This window comes from Papio anubis, chromosome 14 (genome assembly GCF_008728515.1).
Source record: "Papio anubis isolate 15944 chromosome 14, Panubis1.0, whole genome shotgun sequence".
In the NCBI taxonomy this organism is placed as follows: Eukaryota; Metazoa; Chordata; class Mammalia; order Primates; family Cercopithecidae; genus Papio; species Papio anubis.
The window spans coordinates 60,425,789-60,439,103 of record NC_044989.1 but is presented as its reverse complement, the minus strand read 5'-3'; the positions used below and the strand labels follow the sequence as shown (position 1 = coordinate 60,439,103).

Sequence of the window (13,315 nt, the reverse complement as noted above, 5' to 3'; positions counted from 1 at the left end):
GGATGGACCTAAATGCATAATAGACTTAAAAACACAAATGAGACTCAATCTCTTTATTGGGAATCATTCAAGAATTGATTTATTTTCAAGGAAATAATACATTAGTAGCATTTTCCCACTGATGTATGCACTTTTCTAGACTTCGCTCTGTTTGTGAATAGAGAATGATGGTCTGTCACCGTCAAGCTTTGCTTTTGGAAAACAACTAAAAAAATCCCACTGCCTTGGAAACATTGCAAGGAAACAATGGTGGCACTTCCTGCTTTTTAAAAAAACGTGAACATGATTTTGACTTTAATATTGGAGGCCAGAAATCTTGAAGTAAAATCAGACTTCTAATTCTTTCCCTGATTGTGTCTGCAGACAGCAGGGCCAGAAGCCCAAAGAGAAGCTTGCTAAGTGCTGGTGTTGGTGCCTTGTAAGATGCTACTCCCTGCAGTCAAGGCCTGTTCTAGCTTCAGGGACATAAAGCAAGTCAACAAGACATAATGTGCCACACCGCAGAGTTATCACCTCTGTTCCTCACATGTAGAGAATTCCTACATTTAGAGAAACTGGTCATGAGGCCCAATTAAATTAGCCATTTGAGGTCTTCATTTATTTTCCTGTCTTTCCGATACACTGAGTGACCTCCAGTGCCTGGCCCTGTGTTAGACATTGAGGAAGACACCCACAAGTATAAAATACTATCTTTGCATTCAAAGAGGTTGTCTCATTAGAAAACCATACGTGTAAAAGTTTAATAGCAATACAAGGTGGCCTACGAGGTAGACCCGAAATGTTCTAAGGATATGTAAAGAGAGACCTATTATGAGGTCAGGAAGACTGTCAGTTTTAGTTGCCTATTAATCAGATTAGGTTCTTAAAGTAGTTCTGAAAGTTCTCTTTAAAGTCATCCAGTTGATGAAAAACAAAACAAAATAAAATGAAAAATCCCCCCAAAACCCCACAATCTTTAGCTAGGTTAGCAGGTTAGAGAGTAGTGCTAAAGAGCCTGTGAGAATAAATTGTAATAAAATACCAGCAACAATACCAGGTGCCATTCATTAAGCTCTTATTCTGTGCTAGACATTGTGTGCTAAGTGATTTCCATGTATTTATTCAACTTAATCCTCATTACAATCTTACAAGATAGGTACTTTTATTTCATTTTACAGATGAGGACATTGAGATCCAGAATGAATTAATTAACTTGTCTAAATGGTAAGTGGCAGAGGTGGAATTCACACAAGATTTGTGAATTCCAGAGTCATGATCTAATGACCACAGTATTCTGCCTGGGTTCCATCTCGTGTGGACCAGATAGTTGTATCTGGGAGGGAAACTGGACTCTGTAACTCCTGCGGCGGCTTAGCTGTGCGGGTTTGGAATCACACAAGATAAGAGTATAGAGCTGTTGATACAAATGCATCTTCCACCCTAGGACAAGACCACCAACTTACCTCTTCTGGATGGTGGGTTTGAAGAAAGGGCTGAGTGATAATTAAGTGACCATCGTATATGCTATACCGGGAGAAATCAAATACCAAGGCATATTTGAATGAGAATGAAAATCTAAGGCCAGAATGTTTATCAAAGAAGCTGCAGCTTGTTTGGGGAAACAGAGGGATGAGAGTGTTTTTACACAAAGTTACTAAGAGGCCATGGGGATTTGGGGCTCAGCAGTCACCACTGCTTCTACCAACTTTCTGGGAAAATAATTGCTAATCAGTGAGCTGCCAGCCAATTGTTTAATTTCCCCTTAGGCTAATTGGACTCTGATCATAAACACCTCAAACCAGTGCTCTCTGACAAGGATGCCTGGAGCTCAGCTCTGGGATGCGGCGGTGACTCCTCCCAGCCTGTGACAGTTTCGAAGGTCTGGGTGAAGAAGGCTAGGAGGAGGCATCTGTTACTTTCTTCAATCGCTGCCTCTACTGTTTTTCAGGGGAGTGGGGAGGCTTCCAGGGGCCTCAAAGAGAGTTTCTGTCATCTTCAGCTCCTGTGCCACCAAACCAACTTCTTGACAAAATATGCTTCTTGGTTTTCAGCAAGCACTCCAAGCATCTAGTATGGAAATAAATATTGATCCAATAAAACGATGAAGACGCTCTGATTGAGGGCTTAATCTGTTCCTAGAACTGGGTGGCCCACTACAAATAACAGAATAATGATAAGCTGTGTGACCTTGGGCAAATTACTTAGCCTCTCTGATCCTCTGTTTTCTCCTCTGAAGAATAGAGATAATAATATTACCTGTCTGTCAGGGCTGTTGATAGGATTAAATAAGACAATTCATGTAATGAATTTAGTATCATTAGCTTTGGGAAGGCCCTCTGAAAAGAAGATCCTTTTAGTTTTTGAATGAGAAGATCACTGAGACTAGGAAGCTCTAATCCCATGGGCAATCCTTGGTTCTTTCCCGAAGTTTGTTTTCAGGAGTGGGCACATGGTTCGCATGAAGACAACACATGGTTTTGTTAGGAAAATGACCTAATTTTCTTCAAGAAGTTTTTAATATTTTTAGGTAATTGTGATGCTCATAGACATGGGTCTTTGGCTTCTGTTTCTTGATTCCGAATCTAAACATCTGCCCAGTGTCCTGTTAGAGGTCAGCTCAGTCCTCAGCTTATTTGTTCAGCTCCACTACAAGGGTCTGCAATTACAATGTCACTGGATGCCCCTGCCGTCTATACCTCTCCAAGACCCACAGACACTCCAGCTACACCCTGGGCACTTATCCTGGGCTAAGAGAGTGAGCAGTTTCCAGAAAACTGAGATGGTAGGTCAGGTTGAGACTCCTTTCTCTTGGATTCATTACAGGCTCTGGTGAGAAAACAGGCAGTTAATATGCAGAGTTCCTGTGCTTAAAACACTGAGAGTATATATATATATATATTTTTTTTTTCTCTACACTTTAAAAATACATATAACTGTAACACTCTTCTTTGCTCATAATGAACAAAATGTCCAAAGTAGTGCTTAAAATACATTTTGAACAAACAGAAGCTGCATCTGGAAACATGGTTAGTGGGAAGTACAACTGTTTGGAGGGGTTTATTTATTTTTTTTCTTTTCCTAAGCAAATGCTCTGAAAAGTTCATTTTATATCAGAACAGCTTTTTCTCGAACCTGTTTTAAAGTTAATTATCAAAAGCTTGCATCTTCTATCTCTTGCCTATGGATCCCTGCTGGGTTTGTTGTTTAGCTTTCCTTGGGAAAGAGTCACTCTATAGAAGATCATCTACATGATGTCACAGTCCAGGGACTCTAACCGTCCTAGCTAATCAGCTTAGAACATCAGTACCTCCTTAATGTGGGATTTGGGACCTTCTGGATGCAGGGCGAGAAGCTGAACTAGTCTGCAAGCACATCACTTTATTTCTTTTGCTTTAAGCAAGAATAATTTGCCTTTTTTCTCTCATCTTTCTCCCTTGTTGTTTTGCCCCTGAAAACTGTGCAGCAAAAGCAACCTCCAGGGTGGACACTAAATCTTCTGATGCAGGCAGAGCAGTGATAACATCTGAACTGAGGGTGCTTTTCCAGGGCATGCTTGACAGATGTAGCAGGGCCTTTTAGGATTTAGTGCTGGAGCATATCTATTACCCGCGCTGCAGCACAGCTTGGCAGGAGCTGTGTGGTAATCTCCCATGAATTCTGTCTGACTTATCAGAGCGGCTGAGTAGGTTGCTGCAGGACGCAGAGGCTCTGCAGCCAGTTGGGAAAAGGCAGACCTTCTCTGGGAACTCTTTGAACTCTCTTCTGTGGGGCACGTTTCTGAGGTGGTGTTCTCCCTGCTCTGGAACCTGTCATCCCCTGGCCCCCTTTGCTTTTGGATATATCATGTCAAATTTGCTTTCACCTTACTGGCTTCCGAGTGTACGGTTTCAAGAGACCGAATTTAATTTCTAATAGGGCCAAAGCGATTGCTTTAATGGAGGGGCAGACTGCCTGGGTCTTTGACAGGGGGAAGCAAATAGGATGTGTGATTGGAGGTTTTCTTTCCCTCCCTCCCTTCTCTCCTTCCCTCCCTTCTCTGCTTCCCACCCTCCCTCCCTCCCTTCCTTCCCTCCCTTCCTTCCCTCCCTCCCTCTTGTCTTTATCTTTGTTTCTCCTTCCTTTTTTCTTTCTTTCTCCCTCCTTCCCTATCTCCTCCCTCCTCTCCTCCTCCACCCCTCCCCGCTGCGTCCCATCATCTTCTTATCTTTCTGCCTCCCTACCCTTTTCTTCCTCCCTTCCCCTTCTCTCCTCATCCCTGGCTCTGACAGAGGCCTAACTTCCGTACAGGTGCAGTCCCAAAGTCTGTTTCTACCCAGTTCCTGCCCCAGGAGCCTCATTTGGTTCTACCCGAATGTGCTATTAGGCAACCCTGTCTTCCTCTGCTGTAACAATTACCTTGGCATTTTATAAAAATACCAAGATTGATCACAAACACCAAATTGTTTAGATCACAGATTAAAGTTTAATTTTGGAGTTTTGCTGTAGGGTTAGAATTAGCTTCAGAGTGCGTATTGCATAGGAGGTGCTGTAATTTGTTTTAAGGATAAGGCCTTCGGGCAGCTGTGCATAAAATGAGCATGATTCCTTATTCCCACGGTTGATTTTTGAATGGGAGTGCAATTAGAATTTTTTCACCCAGAAGCACATACAGTCAGAGCAAAGATAATACCTTGAATGCATATCAGCTTAGGAGACCTCTCCTGGAAATTTATTTATTGTTCACCAAGTCCTAATGCAAAGAGATCCATGTTTTCCATAACAACAATAAGCTCACCCTTTAATTTCAAGTCTGGTGTGTTTGTAGAGACTCTTGCAGTGTCCATGTTTTTATTAAGTGAGACTACAATGGTGAATTTTAATATTGCTCATAGAAATGTGGAACCAGTCACTTTTCTTCACAGAATAGAACCTGTTAGAAACAAAAACCTGGGAAAACAACAGCCTCTCTGTATCTGCAGTTACTGTAGAGATTTTCCTGCCATGCCAGGGAACCCCACTTCCAAATGGTGTCGAACAGTTACCTCTCATGTAGAGCAGTATTAAGATAATACTTTTCTGGTTAATGATGTTGATCACATTTGTTCCCCACTGGAGAAATGTTGGACTCAATGTCCATATAATACTTTTAAAATCTGTCAAGTATATATGATCTTTCCTTGGTCATTTGGATGCTATGATGACTGAAAATGGGAATCTGGTCTCACTGACTCGGTGTGAAGGGGTGACAACTCCATTGGGTCTGCATTAGAAGTCGGTATAACCTTGCTGAAGAAAATTCTAGCAGAGGCATATATTTATCTATCTATCATCTATTTACTTATCTATGTATCTTTTTTTTGTTTTGTTTTGTTTTTGTTTTTTTTTTTTTGTTTTTAGAAACAGGTCTTGCTCTGTTTCTCAGACTGAGGTGCAACGGTGTGATCATAGCAACCTCAAACTCATGGGTTCTATCAATCCTGTCATCTCAGCCTCCTAAGCACCTGGGACCACAGGCACACACCACCACATCAGGATGATTAAAAAAAAAATTTGTAGAGACAGAATCTCACTGTGTTGCCCAGGATTTTCTTGAACTCCTCGTCTCAAGTGATCCTCTTGCCTTGGCCTCCCCAAAATGTTGGGATTACAGAAGTGAACCACCATGCCCGGGCTTTATTTCTTTTAAACGGCAGAGTCTCAAGAGTCTGTATTCTTTGAGGAGGTTTTTTTTCTGGAAATCAAGACATTAAAATGCCTATATTGATTAGTGTTTCCTAAGTTGAAAGGCTGAATAATTTTTTTGAAAACACCCATTTCATTGAGATATAATGTTTGAGTAAATGTGTAACATCCCTTCTCCATGTTTTTGTTGCCTTAAAATCTTATAGATGATTTGGTTTCTGAAGCAAGTTTGAGACTATCAATTGAACAGTCATCTTCCCTCCTGTTGGATTCCCCTACCCCCTACCCCAGCAAATAATCAAGCTGAGTTTCGTTTTCTAGGAGACAGTATACTGAAGACAAGTTTTGGTTATGAAATTATGATACATTTGCATTATGATATTTATGTCAGTAGGGACAAAAGGCACTTTATTTATAGCCATGCCTGGATAATATTAATCCACAACAAGCTTCCTTTATGGAGCATGAATACATTCAAGGTAAATTGTAACTAATGACATTTTTGGCTATCATATGTTCAGGGGTGATTTCGGTAATTCAGTTAAACAGGCTGCCTGTGTGTTAAATGACCCAGGCTGGTTGTTGACCAACTAACTTAGTGCGAGCATTCCAGGGGCGCAGTAGAAAAGGTCGTTGGAGAACACCTATTAGTGAGAACATGCGGTATTTGGTTTTCTGTTCTTGCGATAGTTTACTGAGAATGATGGTTTCCAGCTGCGTCCATGTCCCTACAAAGGACACAGCTGCGTCCATGTCCCTACAAAGGACACGAGTTCTCACTCATAGGTGGGAATTGAACAATGAGATCACTTGGACACAGGAAGGGGAACATCACATACCGGGTCCTATTGTGGGGACGGGATGGGGGGAGGGATAGCATTAGGAGATATACCTAATGTAAATGACGAGTTAATAGTTAGCAGCACACTAACAAGTCTCATGTATACATATGTGACAAACCTGCAAGTTGTGCACATGTACCCTAGAACTTAAAGTATAATAAATAAATAAATAAATAAATAAATAAATAAACAAATAAATAAATAAGAAAGAAAAGGTCCTTGGAGTTGGCACAGCCTTCCAGCCAGGGAACATGTGCCTGGCCAGCTCTCCTGCAGGCTGCTGAACAGATGCATGACCATTTTCTAATTTAGATCCCTGCTCTCCCTCTGGTGCTGAAATTGATGGGAAGGTGGGATTCCATCAGTTGAAGAACCGTTTTATTTATTTGCTCATTCTCAAAAAGCTAATCCCTCAAGGTCTTACTCCTTGATACAGCCATTCCTAATAATTCTAATTCATTCTACCTATACCCTTTCCAATTTATGCTTGAATTTAGAAAATATCAAGCTTTGTAGCATATGATTATTTAAAATTTTTCTCTTTTTTGATGCATATGTACCACTGGCACTTTTCTTTTTTGCAAACTTGAAGCTATAATTCTTTGTAAATTGATGTTTTTCGCTGAATAAGTTGGATATCTTTCCATTTCAATAAACACACTTCTACAGTGTCATTCTAATTGGCTACACAGTATTCTAGTGTTTGGCTGCAATAAACATTATTTACTCAATCTCTTCAATGTTGACTATTTGGTAAAGTTTGATTTTTGTCTTTGATCCATAGTTGCTATATTACACAAAATTTCACTGTCATTTGTCACATAAAATTTCACTGTCATTAAGTTTTTGTCTACTTCCTTGTTTATTTTTGTAGTATAAATCCCTAGAAGTAGAATAAAAGAATTAAGAAGTATTCATACATTTTAAGGCTTTTGAATAATTTTCTCAACTCACCCAATAGAATGATTCTACCAATTTATACTACTACCAGTTGAAGGTGTGATAATGCATCTGTCTTGGCACTTTCCACATTGTCATTTAAAAACAATTAGTACTAATTTGGTAGATGAAAATTGGTTTGTTGTTTTGGTTTGTATCTTCTTGATTTCTCTTAGTGTTTCCTTAGAATCTGTATTTGGTGTCATTCTCCAGTTGCTCTGATCTGCATGATACTGTGCTTTCTTTAACTCCTGGGAGCAGGGACTATGTTTTCCACTTTTTGAAACAAATCATAGTACTAAGATGCGGTAGATACACTATGAATCCTTGTTCAATTAAATTAATTTAAAATAAAAAGAAAAGATTGAAGAGTCTTATCTCTTTTGTAGGAATGACAGTTCAGAAATTGGGGAAAAATTTAGAAGGATTAAAAGTGAGTGAATTTCTAATAGAAATTGGAAAATTTTAAGAAATCAAAGAAAATCAAGTTTGAGAGGATGTGGGTCAATATAGTGTCTTATGTATTACTAGTGGTGCACACACTTTGGGAAATAATTTGGCACTATCTCATAAGGTGAACATCTGCCTGCCCTATGGCCTAGCAAACACACTCTAGAAAAACTCTGGCATGTGTTCATGAATTTGTTTTACTGTCCTTCTCATAATTGTAAAAATAGGAAAACTACTTGAATGTCAAGTAGTTGGTAAATACATTCTGGTATATAACGGAATGGAATATAAGTTATAATATGGATAAATTTTGCAAAACTAATGCTGAATAAAAACAGTCCCAGAACACAACACATATCATTTTTGTAGTTCTCAAGAGCAAAAACAACAAACTTAAGCTTACATATATTTGTGGTAAAACAAACTTTTGAAAAGCAGTAAAAACTTTTAAAAAGCAGTAGAAATAAGACTGTGATTATGTCTGGAGAAGAAGGTGACAAAGAAAAGAAAGATACATGCAGGAGTGTGCAAGCTAATCATAATACTCTAATGTTTGAATTGGGTGGGGGCTCACACCTATTCATTATATTGTGCTTTATCACTTACAGATGTGTTATTTGCAAATTCAGTTGCCACAGATAATGTATTTAAAAGATAAAGAAAAGAACCAATGAAAGCCAAAGTGAATGCTAGTAGCAAGGGAACAGTTTCTTAAGTCTTGTAAAGTAAAAACTTTGTCTTTTTGCTTTGCTGTAATTTCTTAGTTGTTACGGTTGCTTATTTTCTAAATCACCACTCCTAAAACTCTCTTCTGAGGTCATTAGTGAAAGTGCTTATTAATGGACAAATGTCCAAGGTGGCTTCCTAGCGTGCCTACCACCCCTATGTCCCCTAATGATTTCTCCTCTGACAACCATCACCCGGTGGATAGGGGGTAATGGGCTAGAATGATTCAGTTGGTCACTGATGCCTTTCTGGCCAGAGTGACACTGTTTTCAGTCACCATGCAGGCTGAATGGGTGACTTTTGGAAGTCACAGCAAGAAATTTATTTTCTTGTCAACAAAAAAAAAACTTTTATATTACATGTTACTTTCCTACCACCCTCAATTCCCATTCCAAATTCAGGGTATAAGTGAATAATTCAAATAGTTCTGCCACAAGTGAGAGCAAGGAAGCTTGAGTGTATCAGGAGGGGCTTTTCAAAGAGCAAAACTCATCTGCCTTGAAGTGATTTTTCTATTCATGTGTCTGAAATAGTTAATATCTTTTTGGATAATCCTCTATATTTTTCTTTGTGTATTGGGCTAGAACAACTGGAGATGCTTTTGTCCCTCAGAGGACATCTGGCAGTGTCTGGAGACATTTTTGGTTGGTCGGGGCTGCTTCTAGGGAGTGGGTAGAGGTCAGGGGTGCTGCTAAACATCCTGCAATGTGCAGGGCTGCCCTCACAACAATATCAAAGTATCAGTAGTACTGAGGTTGAGAAACCCTGGCTAAGAGTATGTTTCCTTTTACACTTGGGGACAAAGTTCTTTGGCCACCTGAGAAATGTATGTGCTCTCTCTTGAATGTCGACCTATTCAGTAGAGTGTTGAGGTATCAGGGAAGGCAGAGAAGAGTCATGCTTGTCTCTGTGCCACACTGGCATGGATTTGTAGTCTGCTTTTGACAGCTTTTTGTCATTTACTGTCTCACGTAGTGGTAACTCAGCTAACTTCTCTTCTCCAATTGAGTGTAGACAACTTGAAGGCAGGGCCCCAGTCTTATTTCCATAGAAACTCTGACATAAAGTTGGGAACTTTGTCTACAGAGGGCTAGTTATAAGGAGCTTATAATATTTGAGGTTTGAGAGGGCTAAATAGGAGGAGGGGCGAGGGATATTAGCTATTTCTCCCAAGCCCTCAATGATTGTGGATTTATAGAATGTTGTTGTATAAGGGCCATTTTGTTGAATTCCCTCACTCTTAGGGGAAAGAATTTGAGACTCAGAGGGGTTGTTGAGTATTTTACCCACATTTGCATAGCAAGTCACTGGCAGATCTGAAATGAGGACTCCATCCTGGTGCTTCCTCTTCTTCACGTAGCTGCTCAGCAAGTTGTCTTCTGATAGACCTGCCTGAGGCACTGAAATAAAGGGCCCGTGATCTTCAGGACTAAGGTATGTAATTCTGTGCCTGTCTATGTAGGTTGGTCCATATGGGCATGAGCATGCCCTGAATGTCAACAACAAGCCTTGGATATTTAAGCATAGATGTTCCCTGACTTGTTCCTGACCCCCAATAGGGGAGCTTAGGGCCCTCTCTGCTCAGTACCACTAGTTCCTGTAGTTCCTTGACCACAGCACTTACCATACTTTATGGGGTTGTAAATTTAACATCCATCTTCTATGCTAGTTTTGCGGGGGCAGAAACTATATTTGTTTCATTCAATGATGAACACGTATAAGATACTCGTCAATGGTTTTCCATGAGAAAGTGAATAAATAACTATTAAGTCAGGGATGGCCATTTCAGGCTGGGTTTTGGGGAAGGTGTTGTTTGGGTGGCGGGGGGTTCCTTGCTGGTGGTTTAGCGCTTAGCAAAGAGGCTGGAGAGTTGTGTTGAAGACAGATTTTGCCTATGTGGCAATGTGTTGGGACCGTAACAACTCCAGGGTAAGCAGGACTGGGGGTGTGCGGCTGGAGGGGCAAACACTACCTTAGATGTGCCTTCGTGAGACCTGGGATCCCTGATGGCAGACAGCCTAACTGGAGAAGTAGCCCCACCCACAGTGTGTGTGTGTGTGTGTGTGTGTGTGTGTATATATATATATATATATTTTTTTTACTATGGAAGGCATTGATATCCTTTATTTTTTCTTTTTCTTTTTCTTTTTTTTTTTGAGACCGTACTATCTGAGCAATCTGCTCACAGCTTGTTATATGGAAGATGAGATAGCTCATTATCCTGAAAATTCTTCAATAGCTGCTCATAATAAGGTCAGTTAAGAACAGAGTGTCCACTATCATTCAAAATCTTCTTATTCTCATTGAAGTTTAAGCCAACATTATTTCACACACTATTTTTCTTCATCTCCCAGCTGGGGGCAGGGGAAATGCACAGGGCATTAAAATGGATATAGGATTCAACATGAGATGAGGAGCCCTTTCGCCTTGATGCTCCCATAACTTCTGATGGACTCGGTTCATTAGGAGACAGTTTCAGATGGATTCTTTTGGGCTCAGTATTTATGTGGAATGGCTCCCTGCTCACAGAGGCCACCAGAAGAGAAGGAGAAGGGAGGGCAAGCAGAATTACTTTCTATTTTTCCATGGGTGCACTTGAAAGAGCAGAGAAGCTTGAGAGGGAACCCATCCCCAGACTCGCTCAATTTTCCCCTGGCCCAGGGCTCCCAGGACCTCCCTTTTCTGGGATGCCTGATTTCCTCACTGCATCATGAACATTCCCCCACCAAGGCCCCCTTTCAGTTCCTCGCTCATGCTATTATTCCATAGGACAAGCCCTCCCTGTACCTTTCCGTGGATTCAAGTCTGAGAATTTCTGTCCACCATCATAACCTTGCTCAAGACCCTAATCTTCCATGAAGCTGCTATCAAAGGCACAACAGGGGTGGAGAGGGCAGGTGGCTTTTCTTCTGGATTTTCTCGATAGCATCTGAGAAGGACAGGATAGTAGTGCTTATAGCAGGAATCATAAATCTTCACTTTAGTATAGTAACACCTGAGTGCTTATTATGTACCAGGCAAGGTTTATTCCAGCTTTATTTCATTTAATACTCACATCACCATTCGAGGTAGATACTACAATATCCTGCTTTTATAGAAATTTGAGGCACAATAAAAAGACGTCACTTTTTCATGTTTATTTGGCAAGTGGTGGGGAGCTGGGATTTGAACTCGAGCAATCTGATCTCAGAGACTATGATCTAATGGTGTTGTGTGTTAAGTTCTGTTCTTTAGTCTACAGAGAACCGAGCCAGGAGTCAGAAAACACAGCAGTTGTGTTGGTTTTTGTCTTACTTTAACTGTTGGGTTTTGGACAAGTGGCTTTGCTTCTTTTTGAGTCTCAATGTCCTCATTTATAAAGTAAGGATAATAAACTAGTGGAGATAATGTTACATGTGTCATGGAGAACAGTCATGAGTCAAGGTTGGCTAAACTCAACCTTAAATAAAGTTAACATTCCACCATGGTTCAACGTGGCATTATTGGCTATTGTTACTTGCTCATGGGTCTGTCTTGTCAACTGCATTTTATATTCATGGGTGGCAGACACTGTGTCTTACAGGTCTTTAATATCCCCTTGTACCATTCACTCTGATCGTCCTCGTTTACCATGTTGTGGCTTATAGTAGGTGCCACACACTTCCATGATTGTACCTAGTCCTCTTCATAACCTATAAGTGTTCCTTTTCTACACTTTTGACTTCAAGCGTCTCCTTTCTGAACATCACATCCTACTTTTTCAGCACCCCTAGTTCAACCCCCAGTAGGACCTTGAATTCACTGACTCTATTGCCTGCCTCAGGCTCAGATTCATGGTTAATGATACAAGCACACATCCAGGGATGTTTGAGTCCTATTATCCATTCCTTCTCCACTGAATTTTCTTGTCAAAATCCCAATTCTCTGTTTACCCTGGGCCCATACTCAAGTAGCTTGATGTGGCTATAGAAATTAAGAACTGTGCTGACTTTAAGTTTATGATGACACATGATCAGTACCACAATCTTATCACACTGCCTTTGTGAATTTGCTTGCCCTCTCTTCAAGATATTTCAAGCCTCCTCTCCCTTCAAAGCATCAGCAATTTTTCTGTTCCTCCGTTTATGCTGAGGATCTTACTTCTTACATCCCCAAGACAAACAGAAGCCATAGATGCGAATGACTTTATATGTCTCGCATGAAATGTGTGAACCTACCTGCATCTGAACCCACAGGTTCTGTCTTCCTTCTGAGTGGAGTCTGCCTACCTCTGCCTTCACAGAGCTCGGTGCCCACTAGGTTCTAACCAGACTGCCTGTCTCATTTCTCAAGCATGCAAGGTCCTTCTTTCCTCAGGGCCTTTACACCGGCTGTTGACTTGTCTCCTGTGCCCTTCCTCCGGATCTTTGCATGGCTCTCTCCTTCTCATCCTGTCCTCATGCCACATTCTAAGCAAACTTTTCCTGACAACTTTATCTAAAAAGAGAACTCCATTCTCCATCCAATCACTTATTATCTTCTTAGCCTGCTTTATATTTTTTAATAGCACACATCAGTATCTGAAATACAATTTTTACTTATTTACCTGTTTACTGTCTGTTTTCCACAGGAGAATGTGGGCACATCAAAGTGGAGAACTTATTTGTCTTGTTTCTTGCTGTGTTATTTGCACCTGGCATATAGTTAAAACTCACCTGGTGTATAGTAGATGCTAAACTAATGTCTATTGAATAAATGCA

The 13,315-nt window shown here is 40.5% G+C and overlaps 1 long non-coding RNA gene across 5 annotated transcripts in view; it reads left to right on the top strand.

The window, feature by feature from the left end:
* Positions 1–13,315, top strand: part of LOC108581646 — a 441,215-nt gene that overhangs the window by 25,814 nt on the left and 402,086 nt on the right. The window contains exon 1 of one of the 5 annotated variants that reach the window (XR_004178270.1): positions 6,481–10,031. The exons of the other annotated variants lie outside the window; for them this stretch is intronic. This is a non-coding gene — a long non-coding RNA (uncharacterized LOC108581646). Of the gene's footprint in view, positions 1–6,480; positions 10,032–13,315 lie in introns of those variants that run through there. 5 annotated transcript variants of the gene reach the window in all.